The sequence below is a fragment of the Agelaius phoeniceus genome, unplaced genomic scaffold (genome assembly GCF_051311805.1).
Source record: "Agelaius phoeniceus isolate bAgePho1 unplaced genomic scaffold, bAgePho1.hap1 Scaffold_105, whole genome shotgun sequence".
Classification (NCBI taxonomy): domain Eukaryota; kingdom Metazoa; phylum Chordata; class Aves; order Passeriformes; family Icteridae; genus Agelaius; species Agelaius phoeniceus.
Genome location: NW_027509873.1, coordinates 2,389,093 through 2,413,051, shown reverse-complemented (window position 1 = coordinate 2,413,051; position 23,959 = coordinate 2,389,093). Strand labels below are relative to the sequence as shown.

Below are 23,959 nucleotides of genomic sequence, written 5' to 3'. Positions count from 1 at the left end.
CTAATACATGATTGGTTTATCCTAGCTGTTCACACGTCTAAAACAGAATGCTGATTGGATCATCTAATTTTTCATGCATCTTGCTTTGGTTGTCTGGCCCACCCATGGCTCACTTTCCCAAGCTCGCTGACAAACTTGCTGAGTCCTGATGACTCTTCTTCTTGTATCTTTTTCAAGAATATACCAACCCCATTTCTGAGTATGTCCATAATTCATTCTTTGTGAACGTGTCCATTGCCCATTATTACAAGCAGGCTGGATTGTGCATCGGCTGAATATGGCCCTTGTCTTGCAAAAACTCCTCTGTTCTGTCTCTGAGCCAGCATTCGAGCCGGTTAAACAAAATCCTGCATCTCACGCTGTAAAGAATGTGGAATTAGAGTTGGAATGTGACCCTGAAATAGAAGCAGCTCAGAAACTAAGGTAGAAAAAAGTTATTCCAGAAGCTATTGTAGAAGGGACTTTTCTCTCAAATGATGGAGAGGCTTTTCCTGTAGTAACTAATGCTGCAGGTAGAGTTTGAGAACCTTTCACTTGGAAGATTTTAGAAAAGTTGAGAGCTGCAATTTCACAATTTGGTTGAAAATCCCAACTTGCACAGTCACTTCTGCAGTATATTTTTACATCTAACACATTAATTCCAGCTGATGTGTATACCCTAATAAGACTTATAATGCCACCCCATCAGCAGGTGATGTTCCATAAAAGCTGTGAGGAAAAGTGTGCTCAGGAAGCACCTAGAGTGCAGGGTGATCCTCTGTATGGTTTAACAGCACAACAGTTACTTGGCAAGGGGCCCTGGGCTACTGGACTGCCCAGGCTAGGAGCATTGATCAAGTCTTGCAGATGAGCCAACAACTAACATATAATGCTATCCTTGCACTTCCAGATAAGTTACACACCATGTCTTTTACACAAATTCACCAAAGAAGAATGAAGACTTTGATAAATTTTTATACAAATTGCATGAAGCTATCTCTAATAATTCTGATTTAAATTCAGACACAAAGATACAATTGTATGGACTTTGGGATTATTACTCCATTCCAAATAGCTTTCCCTTCAGTCACAAGAGCCTTCCATCTCTTCCAAAAATTGCCTGCTGAAACTCTTCTGCTCCCTTCCAAATCAGTTCACTGCTCCAGCATAACCCTTGAAGCACGGACAGATGACTCTTCAACTAATTATAGTAGAAAAGAAGGGTATTTATTGCAGTGCTGGATACATGTGAACATGTTTCCAAAGACACGTGCAAGGAGTTGCAGACTCCTGCTCTCTATTTCTACAGAAAAGGTTTTACATTAGGTTTCTAAGGACCCATAATACATAATTATTACCTGCCTGCTTCGTATTTTTATCAGCTGAATATCTATTACAGCTGCACAATTGTACTCCCTTAACTGGGTTGGTGGGAGTTTGAAATGAGGGAGTGGTTGTATGGGAGGAAGAAAGCTGTCTTCCTCATGGTGAACTCTTCTCCCATGGCCAGTTGGCAAGACCTTTTGACCTGCTGGTCATGGTCCAAGCCTCTCCTAACTGTTCAATTATTCTCAAGGCAAGGTATTTCTATGGTCTCTGCTCCTTCACAATTGCTTCCTCTATCCCTGTCACTCCTAGCTTTATGTTCCTAATATATTTGGTACTCTTTAACTAAGGGGCGTGATTTCTGCTAGCTGTATTACTAACTTAGCTTCTTACCTCATTTTAAAATCTTAACTAAAATATGCAATTTTCTACTATCCCAATTCTATTCCCAGCTGGCCCCTTGACTCATCTGCACTTTTCAATTACCCTAATTACATTTTCAGCTAACCCCTTGACTCACCTCAGGCACATCCCTGACTCCCTCTCTCCCAGCAGCTCAGAGCTGCATTGCACAGCGCTTGCTGTGCACCAGAGAGCACAAAGCAGGCTGGCCTGGGGGGCCTGAATATTTCTGCCAAACACTCTGCATCTCAGCCCTTTGCTCTGGCTCAGTGCAGAACTGCAGGATTGCAGGCGCTTCCTGCCAGAGCTGCGTGAGGCGCTGGCTCCTGCAGATGTGCCCTGCCAAGCTGTCCCTGCCTCACGCTGGCCTCGCTTCCCCTGGCACAAGTGCCGGGCCTGAAGGAGGCTGCCCTGTGCTCCAGCCTGCCGAGCAGCCCGGCTCCCTGCCCCGGTGCCCAGAGTGCTGCACACACTGCTGACCTTTGCCAGGAGTTGCAGGGCAGCCGGCAGGAGAGGAGGAATCCTCAGCCAGCCCAGCGGCCCTCGGCTGCCCTTGGCCTTTCCCTGCTCCTGGGCACACTCCGGACGGCCAATGCCTCCAGGCTGGGCTGTGCCCAGCACGGCTGCGCTTCCCCTCGGGAGCAGCCAGCTGCCACCTGGGCTCTGAGAGCGGAGGATTCGCCCGCTCCCAGGAACAGGCACCCAGGGCCCGGCTCTGCCTCTTGCAGCTCCAAGGGCCTCCTTCCAGCCGGCCTCTGCCGGGGCTCAGGCTGCTCCGGCCTCTGCCGGGGCTCTGCTGGGGCTCCACCCCGGGCAAGGCCGGGCCCGCTCTCACCTCACAGGCGCTGACAGCTCCGCACCACAGGAGACCTTCCCGAGCACCCTCTCTGATCTTTCTGCTTTCTCACTTGAGCAAGGCTCTCCTCCCGCCAAAGACATTGCACCTAGGGATACAAATCCAAGTGGCAGGAACCCCAATGCTCTCCAGTCACAGCTGAAGGCCTGCATCTGCACAAGATGTTTGGGCTGCCTCATTCTTCCTTTGGTTTTGTCTTCAAATGCCATTGTCCTTTCTGCCTCAACTAGAAGGGTCACACATGAACCAAAACGGGCCAGTGTGCTGGCCAAGGGCAGTGTGCTCTGGAGATGATGAATGAAGAATCTTCCCAACTTTCAAAGTACACTGCAAAAAACACCAATCACTTGTTTTAAAATTTTAAAAGTTTAATAGCAATTAAATGGTTATTAAGATAGTAATAAAAGTTAGAGTAATAAGAATTCGGACAATCAGAGTTAGAACAGTAAAGGACAATAAAAACAAAGACATACAGACAGTCCTGGTGCCTCCTGGGCAATTATGCCCCGAAAGCACGCAGGCTAACAAAGGATTAGCTCTTAAAAGCAATAGTCTGTTGCATATTCATATATCTCATACATGATGCATAAATTCTTTTCAAACAAAGGGTGTTCTCTGGTTATTGTCAAGTTCTCCCCCTTAATCCAGTTGGCTCCTCAAAGTCGCGAAGGAGGTGGAAGAAAGTTGGTCTTTTCCAATAAGGACGCAAGAATTCTTCTCTTGGGGCTTTAGGTGTCATGTTGCTGTTATCTCTGGGCAAAGAATTTCTTGATTATTCCATCCCTTTCTTGAGCTAGTTAAAAAAGTATCTTACATCGCATAGCTTCTATTTTACATAATGTTATAACCTAAAACTATATTTACCACTGAAATAATTACCAATATTTTTTTATTTGGAGGTACTTAGGAATAAAAAGAGGACGTATCAGCATTGGAAGGAGGGTCAGGTCTCTAAGGAAGTATTCAAGAAGGCTGCTGGAGCATGCAGAAAAAAAAATAGGGAGGCCAAAGCTCATTTTGAACTTAGAATGGCAACTTCTGTAAAGGATAATAAAAACTGTTTTTACAAATACCTTAATGCTAGAAGGAAGGGTAAGACCAGCCTTTGTTCTTTATTGGACAAGGGAGGGAACTTAGCATCTGCAGATGAGGAGAAGGCAGAAGTGCTTAATGCCTACTTTGCCTCAGTTTTTAGTGGGAAGATGACTTGCCCTCAAGACACCGGCCCGCCTGGAATGGTTGATGGTGTCAGGGAGCAGAATGGTCCCCCCATTATCCAAGAAGAGGCAGTCAAAGAACCACTGAAATGCTTGGATGTTCATAAATCTATGGGACCAGACGGGATCCAGCCCAGGGTAATGAGAGAGTTGGCAAATGAGCTTGCCAAGACAGTCTCCATCATTTACCAACAGTCCTGGCTCACTGGTGAGGTTCTGGATGACTGGAAGCTGCCCAATGTGACACCCATTCACAACAAGGGTGCAGAGGAGGATCCTGGTAATTATAGACCAGTCAGCCTGACCTCAGTACCTGGCAAGATAATGGAACAGTTTATATTAAGTGCCATCACACAGAATTTACAGCATGGCCAGGGTATCAGACCCAGTCAGCATGGCTTTAGGAGGGGTAGGTCATGTTTGACCAACCTGGTCACCTTTTATGACCAGGTAACCCGCCTAGTGGATGCAGGGAAGGCAGTAGATGTTGTTTATTTGGATTTCAGCAAGGCCTTTGGCACTGTCTCCCACAGCATACTCCTAGACAAGCTGGCAGCCCGTGGCTTGGACAGGAGCACTCTTTGCTGGGTTAGGAACTGGCTGGATGGCCGGGCCCAGAGAGTGGTGGTGAATGGTGCTGCATCCAGCTGGCGGCCAGTCACCAGTGGTGTCCCTCAGGGCTCTGTGCTGGGGCCAGTTCTGTTTAATATTTTTATTGATGACATGGATGAGGGCTTAGAGTCATTCATTAGCAAATTTGCAGATGACACTAAGCTGGGAGCGTGTGTCGATCTGTTAGAGGGACAGAGGGCTTTGCAGAGGGACTTGGAATGGTTGGATGGATGGGCAGAATCCAATGGGATGAAGTTCAAAGAGTCCAAGTGCCGAGTCCTGCACTTTGGCCACAATAACCCCCTGCAACGTTATAGGCTGGGGATGGTGTGGCTGGACAGTGCTCAGGAGGAAAGGGACCTGGGCGTGCTGGTTGACAGTCGGCTGAACATGAGCCAGCAGTGTGCCCAGGTGGCCAAGAAGGCCAATGGCATCCTGGCTAGTATCAGGAATAGTGTGGCCAGCAGGAGCAGGGAGGTCATTCTTCCCCTGTACTCGGCACTGGTGAGGCCACACCTTGAGTATTGCATCCAGTTCTGGGCCCCTCAGTTTAGGAGGGACGTTGAGATGCTTGAGCGTGTCCAAAGGAGAGCAACGAGGCTGCTGAGGGGCTTGGAACACAAGCCGTGTGAAGAACGACTGAGGGAGCTGGGGTTGTTCAGCCTGGAGAAAAGGAGACTCAGAGGTGACCTTATCACTCTCTTCAGCGTCCTGAAGGGTGACTGTGGTGAGCTGGGGCTCGGTCTCTTTCTCCGGGCAGCAACAGGCAGAACAAGAGGACACAGTCTCAAGCTGCGCCAAGGGAGATACAGGCTAGAATTAAGGAGGAAGTTTTTCACAGAAAGAGTGATCAAATACTGGAATCATCTACCCAGGGAGGTGGTGGAGTCACCATCCCTCGATGTGTTTAAAAAAAGACTGGATGTGGACTTGGTGCCATGATCTAGTTGAGGTGTTAGAACATGGGTTGGACTCGATGACCTTGAAGGTCTCTTCCAACCTAGAAATTCTGTGATTCTGTGAATATAGCCGGACGGGACGTACATGAGCTTGTCTGGCCTTTGCTGCTTGACCAAATAGCAGCAACTGTGGAATTTTACCCCAGAGACACTTTTGGCTGGCTGGATGCTGCAGCTGGGCGCTTGGAGGCAAGTCCAGGCATGCAGGAGTTCAGGTTTACCTTTGGTGGAGAAGCTTTAAGGCGAGGTGAAGGAAAGGAGTTGGTTCTGATGGAGGGTTTCGATCCAGAGCTTTATTCCTGGCCCACAGGCCTCTGAATCCATCAACGGCTCCAGGAGAACTCCCAACCGCATGGTTTGCTCGCCCTTTTACCCGGGGGAGAGGGCGAGGGAAGGAACACGGGGGACCACCAGCCAGGTACGGGGCGGGGAAGTCTCAAGGGACTGAGGACACCTGGATGGCCCAATGTCCTTCCAGGAGGGGAGGGCATCTTTTGAATTCTGCCAATCACTCGCCGCCCTTCTGGAATGCCAGGATTGACAGACAGCGCTCAGCAGGGGTCAGGGTGTGGAAAGGAGGGATGATTGACACACCTGGCAGGGAATTATCAGGGAGGAACCTGGGGTATCTGAGGCAAACCATGACATCACACCCCAACATACCACACTACTTAAAAAAATACAGTACTACTGACTAAGATAACATAACACATATAGTATATTAATTTATATATATATATATATGTTCATTTTAATATCTGTGAAGAGCCTATCCTGTAATATGTACTTTTCATAACACCAAAGAAGCCATTTGCACCTTTAATAGACAGCTGACAACTCAGAAGGAAATGCTCACTTGTTCACAGGGTGAGAAAGAAAGGATTCTTCCAGATGAGTTAAAGTTTCAGAAACTTTATTTCTTTACAATCCTACTCTATAATCCTGTAGGGTGGTATTTGCAGAAAAATGGACAGGCACTAAATGAACCAGCCTAACCTCTGGAGCTAACTAAACTAACTAACCTTCTAGAACTAGGTCAGGTTTTTAATAAAGCTGCATTCAACTTTGTGGATAAAAAGGTGAAGCAGAAGAGTTGCTGACAGACAAAGGGGTAGCAACCCAAATAAAATGACCCTTACAGCATCTACCAATTAGATTAAGGAAAAGATGCGTGCTTGCCTCAGGACAAAATAGAGCTACCAGTCAAGAGATGCTGGACAAAGTGCAGCAACCAACCAAACAATGCATATCTATAGAAACCTTTAGGATAGGAACTAATTATAAACTATGTTTAGAAGCACAATAAACGGCTTGTCCTTGATTCACATTGAATTGTGCAGTCTTTTGTCTTTTCTCCACATACTCCTACTCTAAATCCTACTCTACAGTCCTACTCTAAATCCTACTCTAAGATGGCTATGGAGAAAATGGTCCTGATATGATTATAGCACTGTTTGCTTCTCCATCCTCCTCTTCATTGAGATGATGAGTGGTCTCAGGGTGGATGCAGCCTCGGCTGATGTTACAAATGGATGCTGTTCACAAAAAAAACCCCAAAAACCAAAAACAAATACAAAAAAAAAAAAAAAGAAAAAAGAAAAAAGAAAACAAACAAAACCCCCCAAAAAAACCCAAAAGAAAATAAAACAAACAAACAAACAAAAAAAAATACAAAAAGACAAAGAACAGTGAAGAGTGAACCATTACTTTCCAAGCTCAGTACTTCACAGGCTCAATCGGGATTGCTCTGGGTCCTAAAAAGACCCAGAAAGAGGAGCAATGGCACCATCTGCTACCCAGCAGTCATGTGCAGGACCCTGCCATCACAGGCAAACCTGGCCCAGAATCCCACTCATCCATTTATTCAGGTTTCTTTATCTTGTTGGGATCTTTGCCCTGCCAGTGCTCTAGAAATGGTGCTTTCTGTCCCTGGGTTATCTTCCTTTCAGGAAACTCCAATGACTCACATAGGTCCCTGTCTTTGAAAGACAGGCACTGTGCTAATTCCCACAGGGACAGAAAGCAATGTCTGTCTTTCCATGCCCTGCCCCTCGTGTGCTGGATGGCACCTTCCTTCCCAGCAGGGCCAGCCCATTGGCACTGGGTCCTGCAGTTCCCTCTCTGCCACACAACCTGGCAGTAACCCTGGCGCAGTTCCCGTCTGCTTGAGCGTGCCAGGCAGCAGATGGGGCTGGGACAAGTCCCTCCCAGCTGTCCCTGTTTGCGTGCCAGAAACCTCCAAGGGTGGGCTGGGGGGCACAAACCAGGGCCCCTCAGAGGCTCACAGTGAGCCCCCACAGCCCCTCCTGCCACAGCCAAATCTCTGACTGCTCAGCTGGGACTGGCTTCCTTGGGTTCCTCCACCACCATTTCATGTCTCTGTACCCTGCATTGCTCTGCTTCAATTCTTTTGCCATTAGATAAAACTGAACACTCCACCAAATTAGAAAAGACGGCAACAGAAACAGTCAGAGGACAGAGCACCTCTCTGCTCAGGAAATGCAGAGAAGAGGTGGAGTTATTCAGTTTTGTGAAGAATAGGCCCCAGGGAGACTTTATTGCCACTTTCCAAGACTTCAGAGTAGCTTTGAAGAAAGTGGGAGACATCTTTAACAGGGTCGGTTACAATAGGATATGGACAAATATTTTTAAACACAAAGGGCATCTAATCAGAGTAGGTCTAAGGAAGAACTTGTTTACTCGGAGCATGGTGCCACCCTGGCACAGCTTGCCCCAAGAGCTTGTAGGTGCCCCATCCCTGCAACCATTCCAGCTCCGATGGCAAAGGGCTCTGAGCAACCTGATCTCTTTAAAGATGTCCCTGCTCATTGCAGGACACTTGCACCACAGGACCTTTACAGGGCCCTGCCAGCCCAGCCCAGTCTAGGATTCCTCATTGTTTTCATTTGAAGAGCACCAAGAGTGGAGGTGAGGAGGAAGGGGGCTCATCTGATGCCTTGGACTTGAGTGGAGGAGGAGCCCATCCCTCAGACCCTGTTTCACCCGCAGCCCCTTCACATTTTACCTGCAGGAGCTCCTTGGCAGACCAGCGCCGCGCCTCGTCTCTCTGCAGGCAGCAGCTCAGGAAGTCACGCAGGCAAGATGAGAATAGGTTGGGCTGCTGCAGCTTTTGTCTTCCTCCTGTGGCTATCAGGAGTTGAGGCTGGGGAAAAAGGAGACACCAGGCTACACCTGCTTCTTTCCTATCTGTAACTGCTCTCCTGGGTCCCATTGATTAAGCTCCACTCTGCAGTGGCAGTTTCTGCCCTGGCAGAGACCCAGAGATGACTTTCCTTTACCAACCAAAAACCCAAACTCCGATGCAGCCACAGCTTTTCCAACATCCCACAGATCTTGCCTTGGCAGCTGATTTCATTGACTGACCTAGTTAGTGGGAGCTACATCACCACAAGCACATTTCCTTCCCTGAAGATTCATACCAGCTTGAGAGGCTTTTTGGAAGAAGGACTTTGCTATACTAACTCTACTATATCCAAGGGTTAGTACATGGAAAAGTATCTCTGCGGTGCTTCTTGGTCCCTTAAGAGCAGCTGCCATAAAACAAAACTAATCAAGCTTTTTGCTTTGTTCTTGAAAACAATGGGAATTGGAAGGAAAGAAAGGAAATCCACCAGGTGTTCCTCAGGTAAGGAAACAAACATTTGGAATCTCATCTTCAACACAGACACATTAAGATGCATGCACAAATGTACTGGGATGAAAACACCTGCTTGGACACACAGGAGCCACCTGCAGCTCTGTCTCTCAGCAGCCTGAAAATTTCTGCTTTCCTTACATGGAAAAGAAAAACTTTTCATGGTCAAATCAGAAGGAGAGGTTCCATCCCTACGGTCACCCTCTACTCATTTGGCTACTCAAGTCAATGCATTAATGGTAGGCCCATCCCAGAAAGTGCCAGGAAACAAATGGGAGGTTTTGGCAGGCTCTCCACATCACCAGGCTCTGGCTTGGTGACGTGCAGAATGTGGCTTGGGCTAGGAGAGAAACACGATCACTGAGTGTTTCAGCAGCACTGCACAAGAAGCAGAAGAGACTCTGTGGCCTTTACACCCTCATGCCCCAGTTTGAAGCATGTTTCCCAGTGAGAAGAAACTGCACAGTGGGGTAAGTTCCTCTCTAAAAACTGGTGCCTTAGCAACTTTCTTGTGTTTGGGCTTCTTTTCTTCATTTCTGGAAATGTAACACCAGTTCTGAGAGGCTTGCCTTGTGGTTTTAGGGGCATCTTCACAGACAGACAAGTGGGAACAACTTGAAACCCAAAGCAAATGTTGCCTGAGAAGAGCTGGGGAGTGTTTGCCTGTGGTGAGGCTTGAGCTGTCTGGCAATCCCTTTCCATGATGTGCAGAAACATCCAGCTGCTCCCCAGAGCTCAGTCCCTCTGGGCACGCAGGCCTCTGGAAACACCTGACGATTCCAGCCTTTCTCCTGCTCAAGAGCATCTAACCTAAGCTGAGCTCCAGTTTCTTCAGCAAGGCCAAGGATGCTCACTTCCATGCAGCTGACAGTGTCCATGGAGCTCAGCAGGTCTTTCTGATACTCCTCAGGCCAAGGAATTACAGTGTAGATTGGCAAGACATTGGCTGATCGTTATCCAGTGTGGTTCGTGTGGAACCAAGCTCTAACATGCTGACAAGTCAGAGGGAGAGAGCTCATTCTGCTTTTGCAAGATGGTATTTAGAAACATAGGACACCAACTTGGAACTATCAAGTTCCAAGTTCCAAGTTCCAAACCTCAACTTGCAGAATCCATCTCAAATAGACAAAAATATTAATGGCAAGAGGCCTTGGAGTCTCCATAAAAATGCCCACCACTGTAACGATAACTCTGTGCTTGTGGCACTGAAATAGATGGTGACCAAAGAGACTTTGCTATTATCCTCTTTAACCCAAAGGAGAATTTCAAATCCAGAAATGGCAATGCACTCCCCTTGTGTACAAATAATTTATGCGGCTTTCTTTCCTTTTCCCACATCACCAGAGGTGACAAAGAAGGTTTTATCCTGACTCTCAGCTGAGCTCAGCCACTGGCCATGGTGGGGAGCTGGAGTCCTCCCTGTCATTAGAACTGTGCAGGCCAGGGATGGCCCTGCTCCTGTGGTAAAGAAACACAGCACCAGTGTCAACTGCCCACGTTGGATCCCAGCCCAGGCACCTGCCTGCAAGCTCATCAACTTGTTAAAGTACCAAGAAACAGCCAAGGGTTTGGCAAACAATTCTAACTGCAGTCGGAGAAAAACACATCCTAAACTTATCCAGGCCACCCACACACATGACTGAACCATGTACAGATGACTTGAAAGCCTGAAAGTTTCAAAGACCCACAGCATTTGGAAAAGATGCTAGAGAATGGAAGAGAAGAGCTGTGTTTAAAAAATGAGAAAGAGAGCAGAACTGCTTGGGCAGTTGGTTTGGTAGTAGGTTTTTTCTCTTTTTCTTTTTTGTTTACTTTTCTTTTTCCTTTTTTCTTATGTTTTCTATAAAATTGAAACTGGGAAGGTCTAACCTCCATTTCTCAGGATATTTATCACATGTCTACCCTCTCCACTGAAAAATTCTTGTCCTTCAGAAACAGAGTTCCAACATTGTTCAAAAAACAAGTGAGAAATGTCAGGCATGGCTGGAGGCCAAAATGGCAGGTTTCTGAACTGGTTAGGTTTCTGAACTGCCACTTCCCTTTCTGATACAACCAAAGCTACAGCAGATGCTGATGTGTTGCAGGGGCATTTTTAGAAGGAGACCTTGGTGGAAGTGGTGCCAGCAGATGGCAATGGGATTTTGTCCAATGGCACACAGAACATGGGACAGGTGAGAAAGACAGTGGGATCGGTGAGTATTTGCACCTTACCAAGACAGGAGTTGCATTCCAGTGAGGAACTTCTCGTTCCACCATTTCGATGCCCACGATTCCCAAAGACCATATGTCCACTTTGGGGCCATATGGTTGACCTGTCACCACTTCAGGCGCCAGCCACCCAGGAGTGCCGGCCACGCAGCTCCGTCTGCCCTGCTCAGGGGTGAGCTGAGCAAAGAGGCCAAAGTCAGCTGTGGAGAAAACAACAAACCATGAAAGCCAGCTCCAATCAGGAAATAAAGCAAAAGAATTCCCCACTCTCAGGCTAAGAATGTGCTGTTGAATCTCCTGGAGAACTGTGCACGCTCGATTTCCTTGGGGCTTTAGCCAAGGGAGTATGGAATTGGCCGCTTCCAAAAAAACCCAGGTTTCTTAATGCTGCTCACAGCAGTGGACTTTATGCCCCTGAAGCTTTAGATTGTAGCTCCCTCTGTCTGGAAGGGACACACACAGAGCAACGCCACTCTTGACTGCTTGTGGTTCCTTATACCTCTGTGCACGTTGCAACTGTGCCTTCAGCTCGCAGCAGGGGTCCCTGCACTGCCACCAGCACCATTTCTGGGGAGCTGGCAGTCACTCCAAGCAGCCCCACACCCACATCCCTGGAACGCTGCACCTGACCAAGAATATACTGACCCAGCTTGACAGAGCCGTCGGTTTTGAGAAGGATGTTGCAGCTCTTCACATCTTGGTGGATGACGCGGTTTGAGTGCAGAAAATGCAGTCCTTGCAGGCACTGAGCGAGAAAACAGAAACAGGAGGGCAAAAATGAGTGATGTGATTTCATCACACAAGAAAGGAAACAAAGAATCTAAAAGATTCCCTCTCCAGGGGAATGGAGAGTAATGGCAGAACAGTAATGGCCACTGAGAGGAAGAACTTGCTGCTCCAACACTTGCAGAGCAGGACCTTTCTAAGGAAAGGCACGTCAGCTTTTGAAAGAGCAACAGCACCTGCTGTTGTAGGCTGTGCCCTGCAAACCAGCCAGGATGACTCCTGCTGCAGTGGACGTGCTTTTTCCATGCAGAGGACAAAGGAGGGGTTTTGAAAGGAAAAGTCCCTCCCTTTGGTGTGAAGCGGATCACTTTTGGGTGGGAGGCTGCATGACAAAGATTTTCTTGCTGGCCTCAGCACAGGCTTGGAAGTATCCCACCAGTCACTTTCTGGAAGCAAAGAGCATTTTGGCTGCACTACTATCCTTTTCAGCTGAGGACTGTGAGACATGAGTCTTTTTTCTTTGCTGATCATTTCAAATCCTGCCACCAGCACCTTTGCTTTTACAGGCAAGGAATGCAGTGAAGACAGACTCCAGGCAAACATTTAGAGAGGCAAGGTGGAGAACAGCAAATATAAATACAAGAGACAGAGCGAGAATACAACAGCAGGAGATAAGAGTACTGGCACTGAGTACAGGGAGTGCAGGGGCACTGGCAGGCCTTTCACTTGAGATGCTTTTACTTGCCCATAGAATAGCAGCAACACAGAAACAAAGCTTGGCACAGGAAATCACTCCAGCTCTGAGCCCCTGTTTCCCAGACAATCCTGCCCAAGCCCTTGGAAACACGGATGGGATTGCTGACCTCCTGACTGATGGCTGCCATCTCATCTTCAGACAGGTAGGTCTTGCTGATGACATTGCTCAGAGTGCCTCCATCCATGTACTCCATAACCAGCCAGAGCTCCTCACCCACAAGGTAGCTGAAAGAAGGAAACAAGGGCGTGGAGATGAATGTACATGGCTAGGTTGCTGTGTGGAAAAGACGGGTTGATTCTTCTTTTCAGGTCCCTTTGAGACAAAGACAAAATAAAGGAATAGACATTCCCTCTTGGCTGTGCTTTGTTTGCCATCTGTGCAGTCTCAAGGAGAAAGGCACAGCTGTGAAAAAGGAGATGTCTTAGATGGGCAGCAAACAAAATGTGCAGTTTAGTAACAGCCCAGATAAAAAACCTGTCACGTATGGTGTTTCTGGAAAAAAGCACCTAGTCTTCCTGGCATGCATAGCAATGGAAAACAGTGGCAACAATCCAAGGGAAATCTTTGTTAGTTTACCTGGACGTAAGAAGACACTTGAAAAAAATCAAGCTCCAAAACAAAGTGGTGGCTGTGAATATAGAGATCATTGATTTAGTAAGACACGACTCATCCGGGTTTTTGAACAATTTTCAAATACCATATGCCAGTGAAGACTCATGCAGACAAAATGCAATCTCTTCCCATCCACTGGAGATGAAAAGAGCAATAATAATTAGCCAATAATTACAGCTCTATTTTCTGCCAGTGACCAAAGTGGGATTTTACCTTGCATGTTTGCAATATGTGAACAAACATTCATGGGACAAAAGCACAACTCACCTGTCTAAACAATTGACCAGGTTGGGATTCCTATTCACCTTCATGACCATGAGTTCATTGACTTTTAGTTCCTTCTTCCTCAGTCCTTGAAGATGTATTTTCTTTATGACCACCTAAAATGACATTGAAAATCAGTAACCTGAGAGGTTGGTGGCACAAGACCACAAGGCACATGGAGCGAGTGATTTTGCAATGACACAGCTGAGCTGTGCCAAACTGCCTTGTGATTAGGCACTGCAGTAATTAGGAACTGACGTTCCAACAGCCCATTTCTCTGCTCCCTTGGGAGCCAGTTACAGGACACGTGGGGCCACTGACATTTTGCCTTGACCACTTGGTAACAGCAGTGTCTCAGTTATCACCCACAAAGCTCTGACCACACTCTCTGCTGCTTTGTTTGCGACTCAGAAGAAGCAATCCATGCCTTAAAACTCTGTGGATACATCCTGGGCTATGGGCAGGGCTTAGGGCTTTCAGGGACGCCTTGCAGATCTCTCCCTGTGTGCAGTTCCCAAGTGCAGCAGGTGGCTAAGGAACTACTAGTAACTTTCAGATGTATTTGCTGGCAGCCAGAAATGAGACTTCAGGACTCTGAAGCTGTAGCCCCAAAGAGCAGTGAGGTGCTCGAAGGCACCACCTTTGTTTCAGCAATGGAGAGCGAGTGAGCGCGTCCTTCTCTGAAAGGAACCGCTGCCCTCCGTGCCTTCCTTCCGGCAGCTGAGGAGGACAAAGTCCCAAATGCATTTTGTGGGCTGGCACCAGTCTGTGCTTCTTGTGCCTTTTCAGCACAGCTCTGCCCAAAGCTCCAGCCACAGCTCACACCAGAGGGGAAAGCCCTCGAGTGCAGCAGAATCTGCAGGTGCTGTTGACAGTTACCTCTCCTCCTGTGGCAGTGTCGAGTGCTTTACAAACATCTCCAAAAGTCCTAGAAACAAAAGAGAAGCAGAGAAAGGAGAAGCCATTTAGATCTTGCAGTGAAAGCCAGCCCACGCAGGAGATCTGTGCTGTAAATGCCTAAGACCTGCAGGACACTGGAAGCATGGAGATGTCTTTGACAATGCCTTCTGAGCACACTTAGAAATTCTGATCAGCACTGACAATCTAAGCCCAGTGCCTGAACACATTTGCAGCTTGTCTGACTTCACACTTGATACCTATTCCACCAGCAAAACACCTGATGCATAGTTTGGTAAAATTAACATTGCTTGGACTCACCCACTGCCAATATTTTCCAGTTCAATGTATTTTATAATAGGATTTTCCATCTTCGCCATTCTCCCTGAGGGAAACAAAATGCAAGATGTTCACTTTAAAGCAGAGATCCCAGCTTCTAGGAGATACAAGAGGCAGCCCCACTGTCTGGGGCTCTGAGCCCTCCCTTTGTGGACAGCTGGCTAACAACAACAGGAACAGGAACTGGAACAACAAGTAAAGAACAGCAGGTCCACAGCACAAGTGGCTGGCACAGAGACTGATTTCTAGCATCCTTTGAAGTGAGAGACCTCTTGACAGCAGACACACAGCGAAGCACAGGGAGATACATTCAGAGACTGAGACCAGAAGAGAATACCTACCAAGGCAAGTAAGTTTGTCATCTAGAAACATTAAGGAGAGCTGGAACTAACAGTGCCTTTGTTTTCTTGGGAATAAACACTGTGAGATTTAGAAAAGGTTTCCTACTTGCTAAGATTAAATGCACCTGGACATCTAGAATCAATTCCTCTGAACAGATGTCAAGTTCAGAACAGGAGGAATTATTGCCAAGTGTTCCCATCTTTTCCAGCTTGCAGCAGTTTGCCAGAAGAATGCCTCTGCGTTTGTAAACCAGAGCAGCTCATGCTAGAAGCAATCCCGACGGGGCTTTCAGCATCAGGGCCCTCACCCTTTATGAGCAGGCTGAGCTCAAAGACGCCCTTGCCCGTGCCCTGCGTGAAGAACCACGCCGCTTCTCTCCACCCCGACAGCGCGGATCAGTCGCTCCCATTGCACTCGCCCTCTCGGCACCGCACACGTCCCCATCTTCCCAACTCGGCACAGCGGGCATGGGCACAGAGGACAGCTGTGCTCCTCAGGCGCCCTGTGACACAGAGAGCTGCCCAGAGGAGATGCTGACCCTCTTGTGAGTCCGGGCCGTGCGACGCAGCAGCCGGCCCAGAGAAGGGGCTGCTGCCTCAGGCAGCTGCGCGCTGCAGCAGCCGGGCAGCAGCGGGACCCTCCCAGCTAAGGAAGGCTCCAGCCTCTGCACTCCCACCAGCCCTCAGGGGCAGGGCAGCGACCACAACAAGGCTGGCAAAGCCCAAGCATGAGCACTGACAGGCACTGACTGGAAGAAGCCAGAGGGAGCCTGAGCCCTGTACAAGCTGTTGCCCCCATTCAGGACACAGCAGGATGGGCTTTGAGATCAGCCACACCGAGGCGCAGATCAGTGCCCTTTTTGTCCCAACAGGTGATGGTAGACACAGAATCCACTGGGCTCTCTTCTCAACCCTACCAGATCTTCTCTGAGAGCACAGAACTGGCAGCTGTTAAGGGCAAGAAGCAGATTCATTGGGTTGTGCTGCAGAATCACAAAGGGCTTGATGTGTTCTCCTAGAGACTGATCTCAGCAGGGCTTCTGCCAGTGGCTAGGACTCAAGCAGTCACAGCCTTCTGCTGATCCAGGAACAATCCCTGCTTCTGCCTTTGGCAGAGAGGGAAGCCCAGGCAAACTCCAGCCAGTCTAAGCTGCCCTCAGAGGCAGCAGGAACACCCAGAGCTCTCTCTTGCTGCCTCGGAGCAACGCCAGCACTTCTGTGACACTAAACTGAGGAGAACCCTTTGGTACAGCTATGCTGACACGTGCACACAATACACTGTCCCTCAGATAAGAAAGATACCAGACGTACTCAGTTGCTCCAGGGAGTCACCCGCCATCTCCTGTTGCTGAGCAGCAGCTGGGTCAGCACGGGAGGTGAACCAAGTGCTCAGGCTCCACTTCTTCAGCTGGAGAGCAAAGGCTCCTTGGGACAGCACTGCTGCTTCTGCAGCAGCTTCAGTGTCAGAGTCGGTGTAGGTCTGAGACAAGAAATGAGTTTATGTCAGGAAGGTGTGGCAGAGATTGCCCTGAAATGCAAGAGAGATTGCCATTTGAAATGCAAGCCCTTGGGAAGCTCCTGTCAGCCACATGCAGAGCTCTTCAACTGGATTGCTTTGGATGTCCACTTGTGAAACCAAATGGTCAAAACCAAAGGCTGGTTTTACTTGAGGTCATAGCCAGTTTCTTGTTCTAAAGGATGACTGCAGCAACGACCCCTCCACTTCCTCCCAAAGACTCCTTTCCCCCTCCTAGGTCTGCAGATACATTTGCAGCTCCTCATTCTAATGTTCTACCTCCTGCCATGAAATTCTCTTTTTCTGCACCTTCCTCGGGAGGTGCTCATCCTGCAGCATCTCTGGATGGTTCAGTTCCTGGGCCTCATGCCAGCCTCGGGGCTCTTGGTTGCCCATCATTTGCTGGAACTCTCTGCAGGCTGCCAGGTAGGATGGCAACACTTCCACCTCAAGTCAAACAGAACAAAGCAGTCAGAGACTACAGCTTGTCCCCGTCAGCCAGGAGTCATCGACTGGGAAGAAAGTAAAGAAAAGGACAGGAGCAGATTCACAAGGGATACAGACAGCTTGTAGCTCGTATTCCAGATCTACGTGAGTGACCATGTTCACCTGCAAAAACACCTCAAGAAACAAGGTCACCTGGAAGAAGCCAGCAGGAGTTCATTCGGATGAGTGCTGGCTAAATGGCCAAGGGAGTAATGCCACTGTCTAGAGCATCAGCTGAGATTCAGCAGACCAGGAAGTGCCCTTCAGAGCAGCTCTGACAGAAGCCTCATCAGGATGGCCTCAGAGGCATCACCCACCCCCTGCTGCTCTGCACTGGAAAGGCAAGGAGGGCAGAAACCACCCCTTGGGTGACTGCAGTGGCTATTGCTGTTTCACTCACTTGCTTTTCTAGAGCCTTTTGTTCCTGAAGGAGGCAATTAATTTTCTCTTTGGTGATTTTAATTTTTTCGTCTAGCCTCTTCTTCCTTGCCTTGATCCTAGCCTCAGTTTCCTGCAGCTGTGCCTGCACCTGTTCATCAATTTTCTGTAAACAACAACGGAAAGGACTCTCTTTCATGAATGGAGTGGCTGCCATTCCTTCATTCACCTGTTTTTGTTGATTGCCCCTCTGCATAGGGAGATTCTTCTCCTCTTGGATGTCTTCATTCCTCCTCTTTGCTGCCATGATGTCACTCTGAGCTTCAGGCAGCTCTGCTTGTGGCTCTGCCTTGATGTTCTGTACACACAAAAGCAGAGCAAGTGACTGAGAGCTGCCATCAAGATCAGCTTTTCCCTCTTTTAGCCTCAAAATCACATTTATTCAGCCCCTTCTTTCTGCTTCCCTCCCCAGCTCTGCTTCCACTGTAACCATCCTGTCCCGGTGCTGGTCTCTGCAGATTCCAAGGCTCTGTCCTTTCAGTGCCTGTGGGACTTCCTGGCCTCCTCAGTCCCAGGAGCTCTGGTTTATGCCCCTCTTCCTGCCCTTCCCTCTGTCCCCTGGCCAGTCAGGCTTACCTGGCCATTCTCCTGTGGCTCTTCCACCTGCTGCCTGAGCTGCTCTTCCTGCTCTCGGGCAGGGAACAGCTCTCCCTGAATCTGGCATGGCATCTCAGATAAGGCAGTCTGCTCCTGCTCTTTCTCTAGAAGCACCTGCACAGAAAGCAAGACAAGATGGGTTTCACCTTCCCGTACGACCTTTGTGGGCCAAGACTCAAAGACTGCTGGGCTCACACGCTCCCAAAGCACTGTGCTGCTGCTCTGCTGGGTCCTTCTCTGCCCGTGGGGAGGCACAGATTCCAAAGTGACCCTGGCCCTACAATCAGGGGCCATCTGGGGCTGAAGCTCCAACAGCCTCTCAGGCAGCTGACAGGGAAGGTGTGGCATTTCTCAAGGGTCTGGTGAGGGCCTCCCTCTGCTTCTGCCATGTCCTCTTTGTCTTTCAGTGGTGACTGACACCCCGCCCTGTCCCACAGCTCCATCCTGGCCCTGCAGGTGGCTTCCTGGGTGAGCTCACTCCTTGTGAGAGACACTTCTGGAGTTCACATTCCCTTCAGGCCTGCACCAGCATTCCTCCTTCCTGACATCTACACTCTTGTTAGAAAATGGGGTCATTCAGGAGATAAGGATGCATGCAAAGATCTCTGATGGAAGTCAGAGAACCTCTATGGCCATCTCAGTATATGGAGGAGGACCAAGGTGTTTCTTCTCCCTCTTTTGTCAACTGAGAATTCTGACCAGCAGTAACAGTTTCTCATAAGGCCCCATTAACAAATGCACTTACACAACCCTGGGGATGCCAGCAAAGGAAACCATGTGTCATGTAATGCATGTATGGGCAAAGTGAACAAACCCCAGCTACAGCATGGGATAGTTCCACTCCCTTAGGACATGCAAAAATTTAAAGGATAAAAAGAAGGCTTCAGGTCAGAAAAGGCTGGAGTAGAAAACATGAGGGGAAAAAACAACCATCTCTGGAGGGGGAAACATCTCTGCCTGCTCAGGATCAGTCAATGGAACTTGTCTCTACTCCTCTCCTGAAGGGATGCCTTTAGGTGAGCTTTGCATCTTCCACTGCTTTGGAGCAGAGCCAGGAAGATTCAAATAGATAGATAGACAGACAGATCTCACTTTTATAATCTCTCTTTACTGTACTGTGGTATTTACATTCTTTGAACACAGAGAGATATAATTCTCTCTCCTAGGTTTTTTTTAAGGGGAGGTAGTGAGAAACTTAGAGAAGAAGAGAAAACAATTATTATCTCTACTTGCTGTTCTTGTTGTTTAGTACATGTAGAATGTGTTCTAGTGATTGTTTACTGAAAGTGATTTGTTAATTGGATTTTAGTGATAGTTGTTTAGCTTGATTAGCCAATTAGATAAAAGCTGTGTCGTGACTGTCTGGAGACAGTCACAAGTTTTTCTTTAGTAGCTTTTTAGTATAGTATCTCTTTAGTATAGTTTTAATATAGTACTAGTGTGATATAACATAGCTTAAGAAAGCATTTGTTTAACCTTCTAAATCATAGAGTCAAAGCACATTATTCACCACGTGGGGGTCACCCTGAATCAATACTGTCCTTTCTGTCGCTACACACATCAACACTCGGTAGCAGTGCCCCGATCTGCAGCCATCCTGAACTTGCTCTCCTGTTGCTTCAGTAACCCACACTCTTGGGGAATCTGGAGCGTGTGGGTCCTTATGGAATGCAATCAGACCCAGAGCATTGCACTGGGAACTGCACTCTTTGTGCATCTGTGCTCGGGCAAGTTCTTCTCTTGGACTCGAGCACACTGATGGTGCTAAAGTGGCTGGAATCAGAAATGCAGCCCAGCCCCTCCCAGCTCCTCTAATCTCTGAGCACCAGCTGGAATGCAAGGGCATTGATTTCCTGCTCAATTCCCAAATACAACACACACTGATTCCCTGGGCTGCCAAAAGACACGGGAGCTGTTAACCTGAAAGTGATGTGTTTCCACCAGTGCTGGAAAAGGGCAGGAAAGATTGAGAAAAAGCTCCCTTGCTCCCTGGAGAAGGAGAAATTACACAAGGCTTCTCCTTCTAGCAAACAAACAAACAAATAAACAAACAAAATATGAAAGTGTTACCTACTCCAGTGTCTAAAGCACTTGGATGCAGTGAAGGGATGTTTGGCAGGGAAACAGCCCTTGTGCTGAGCATTGGATCTATGGATCTAAGGCAGGGATCTATGGAAGTCTGCCTGAAGGTCCCTCATGAGCCCCCATTGTCCAGGCTAAAGCTCCCTCAGCACCTCCTCGCTGGCCTTGTGCTGCACCCCCTTGCCCAGCTCCCCTGTCCTTCTGTGCACGCGCTGCAGCCCCTCAAGGACTTTCTGCTTCCCAGGGCCCACAGCTGCACCCAGCACTGCAGCGGTGGCCGCAGCGCTGCCCAGCACAGGCCACGCTCGCTGCCCTGCTCCTGCTGCCCCCCTGCTGCTGACACGGCCACCGTGCCCTGGCCCTTCTTGGCCCCCTGGCCACACGCTGCCTCATCTTCAGCGGCTCAAGGCCGCCAGCCCTGCGTCCTTTTGGCCCACGCAGCTCCCCAGCCACAAAGGTGCCCATTTCACTTCAGATACAGCAGGCATCATTGCAAGGTGTACATCCTGGATTTAGCATTACAAGACAGCAGTCAAGGACTTGCAGCTTTGCTCCCACTCCAGGCTCCAATGCAGTTTTCAAAGCAAACTACACAATAGAAGGTATCAACAGACACATGCAGCGTCTGGTTTTTGCCTCAGAAGAAGGGTTCAGAACTACTCACTTTGTTTCTTTTGCCACACTAGACAAGAATGCCCCCCCCAGCTTCATGGACAACACAGTCATCTCCTTGCAGCTTATCAAAGACCAAGAAACAGGCAGACTCAGAGCACCTATCTGCTCTGCTACTGGCTGCTCTGCCTGAAGAGGCAGAAGAGCAACCTGACAACAAAGGCACCAAAATCCCTGACTTCAAGCAGCAGCTCTACATCCCCAGCGTGTCTCTGAAATAGTCCCAAGTAAGCACACCCAAGAAGTTTGTGGGGACAAAGCACCACAAAGAGCTTGTGTGGTCAGATCAGCATTTTTTTGTGCCTGCAGCTACTTGGCCAGTCTGTGCAGGGGGACAGGTCCCTCCATGCCACAGTGTCCCCTATGTATCTGACAAGGCTGAGCACAGTGTCTTTGACATGCTCCCTGCTCTGGGATCAGGCAGCATTCATGCTCCAGGCTGGCCCCTGTCCAAATGCCAGGAAGCTGCTGCCTAAGCATGACAGATCAAAGCCCATTGTCCAGCTGTCACAGGCTGGGGGCAATCACCAGGTCCTGGCAGGACTCCAGCACTCAGCATCCTCAGCCAGCAACAGCAAGTGCCGGCTGGTCAGAAACTTGCAGCTCTGCCTTGCACCAAAGACAGCAGCACACACAACTGGCACTTACTGGCTCAGAATGGTCAGGCTGTGGTGTGACCACAGCTGGAGGCTGGCGCTCATCCACCTCATTTGCCTCCTCTTTGGCCTCCTCTCCATGAGCAGAGGGAGCCAGAGGAGAGACTGCTGTTGGTTCTGTGATCTGTGGACAGACAGCAGTGTGAGGGACAGAAAGTTACCTATAATTTATAACATTATTTCTATTCAGCACTTTATTCTATTCAGCTCTATTTCTACAACCAGCTGTACTAAGGACAAATCAGAAACTTTGAGAACAATGGGATTCTAAGTCACTGCAACTGAATTTAAATGGGCTAATTCAACAGAATTGCTAATAGTTCTGAATTAGACATTATGCCCTGGCTACTATCAAGAAGCAACATTCTCTCTGCAAAATGAGCTTTTCATTCCTTGAAAGTTCTGAAATGGAAAATCAGGAAAAGGCCAGCAATGCCTTTGTTATTGCTGCTGCAGACATGGAAATGGATTTTCTTTCAGCCTACCCAGCTGGCCCTCTACACTCTGCGGCCACAGGCCAAGCTCACAGCTTGCTCTACAATTCTTAAGCACCAGGAACATGAAATGTTCCTTTCTCACTCACCTCAGGATCAGCACCTCTGAATACACGGATCATGTGATCTGGAGTGGGCAAGGGAAAATGAACAAGGCGTGTGAGAAAACTGCCTGGGCTGCTGAATCCCACAGAAGAGAAGAAGTCAACCCAAACAGAGAGTATTTTTCTTTATCAACATCCCTCCACGTGACATACTTCTTTCACACAGCCAGCAAGAGATCAGGACAATAATCTTGGTTGTGCCTACACTTCGGCCTGTTTAGCCAGTAAATGAATACAAACGTGATCAAGAAAATGCAAATTGTTCTTCAACACTCCATGCTTCTGTTCTGTTCAACAGATAAAGCAGCTCTTGTTCTCTTGTCTTTCAGGTACTTTTTTAAAAAACAGAAGTTGCATGCACTAATTCCCATTAAGTTGCTGAAAACAGTCACCCAGAAAAGCTTCCCCAAAATCCCCCTGAGCTGTGGCAGTTCTACTGTGAAACAGCACAGCAGCAGCTCCAGGGCTCAGGAGCAGACACTCATGGCTTTAGAGTTTGCACTTCACTGCAAAGGGAATCACTATTTTAGCACTCAGTCAAGGGTCAAAATAGACAGTCAAATCCTTTCATTACAAAATTTAGAATAAAAGAAGCTGTCCCTCAGTTCTGGGGAGAATTACAAAGTCTTTAGAAGGCCTTCTGAGAAGGCCTCCCAGTCTGCATTTTGGAAGTTGTCCTGCTTGATCCAGCAAACTGAGGAAATGACAGACTCTGCTGCCACAGACTCTCCCGTGGAGGGAACGGAAGCCCTGCAGGTTCCCTTGCAAATGCTGCCCCTGTGGCTACAGGCACCCCCTTTTTAGCTGAACGCCCTGACAGGAGCTTTACCAAACCACTGGCATCCTAATGCTCTTTCTCTTTCAAAATCAACCCAGCCACTAAGAAAGAGCAGGAAGACATGCAAAAGCCAGGTTAGCTTACACCCTAACCTAAATAGAGTTGAAACCTCTACTTACTTGCCAGGCTAGTCATGAAATAGGCGGAATAAACAGTGCCATACATGGTGCAAACTGCAGCAGCGAGTTGCTCAATCATTGTAGCACTGTTGTTCAAGTTTACCCCAACACTACAAAAGCCAAGACTCCTGTCAGTGTGCAGCTACACACTGACAAAGGCCACAATCAGGAGGATGCTCCTGATCTCAGCAAGCCCTAGGGCTGCTCTGGCACTGAGGCCTTCCGTGCAACAAGGCAACCTTCTGATGTCACCACGACGATGTGGCAACCATGCCCTGATATCACAAAGCAAAGTATGACAAAGCAAAGCATCACAAAGCATGTTAGTCTGTGAATTTATGCAAAGCAGTAACCAACCTTCCCTACAGCAAACACAAAATGGCCTCGGAAGTTCTCCTCTGACACAAAGCAGCACAAACTCCCCCCATGGGCCAAACCCTGTTGTTGAAGGGATCCAAGAGGAACTCCAAGAGTGCCCCAAGCACCTACAGCCTGTACCCCAAGTGAGCATTCAGATGGGACCCAAGCAAAGGAAACCAGACCAAGAAAATGGCCCAAAGCATTGTACAGAACCAGGAGAGAAAGCACTATTGGCATAGCAGCTGAAGTAATTCCTAACCAATCACCCCATATATCTGCATGTTTATTGGATGTTCCCAGGGCTGCTGTGTATGTACATCTCTTCCCCTGCTCTGCCGTTCTTCCCCTTTGGCAGCAGTGGAACTGGCAGCATCTGCCCGCCAGCAGCAGCTGCTCCAAGCTGGGAACGCGGCTGGCGGTGCTGATTTCCAGAGGCTCCTGTGTCCC

At 48.5% G+C, this 23,959-nt stretch overlaps 1 pseudogene; it reads right to left on the bottom strand.

Moving 5' to 3' along the window:
- Window positions 1-6,793: 6,793 nt before the first annotated feature.
- Window positions 6,794-23,474, bottom strand: LOC129133783 (uncharacterized; annotated as a pseudogene).
- Between the last annotated feature and the right edge of the window lie 485 nt (window positions 23,475-23,959).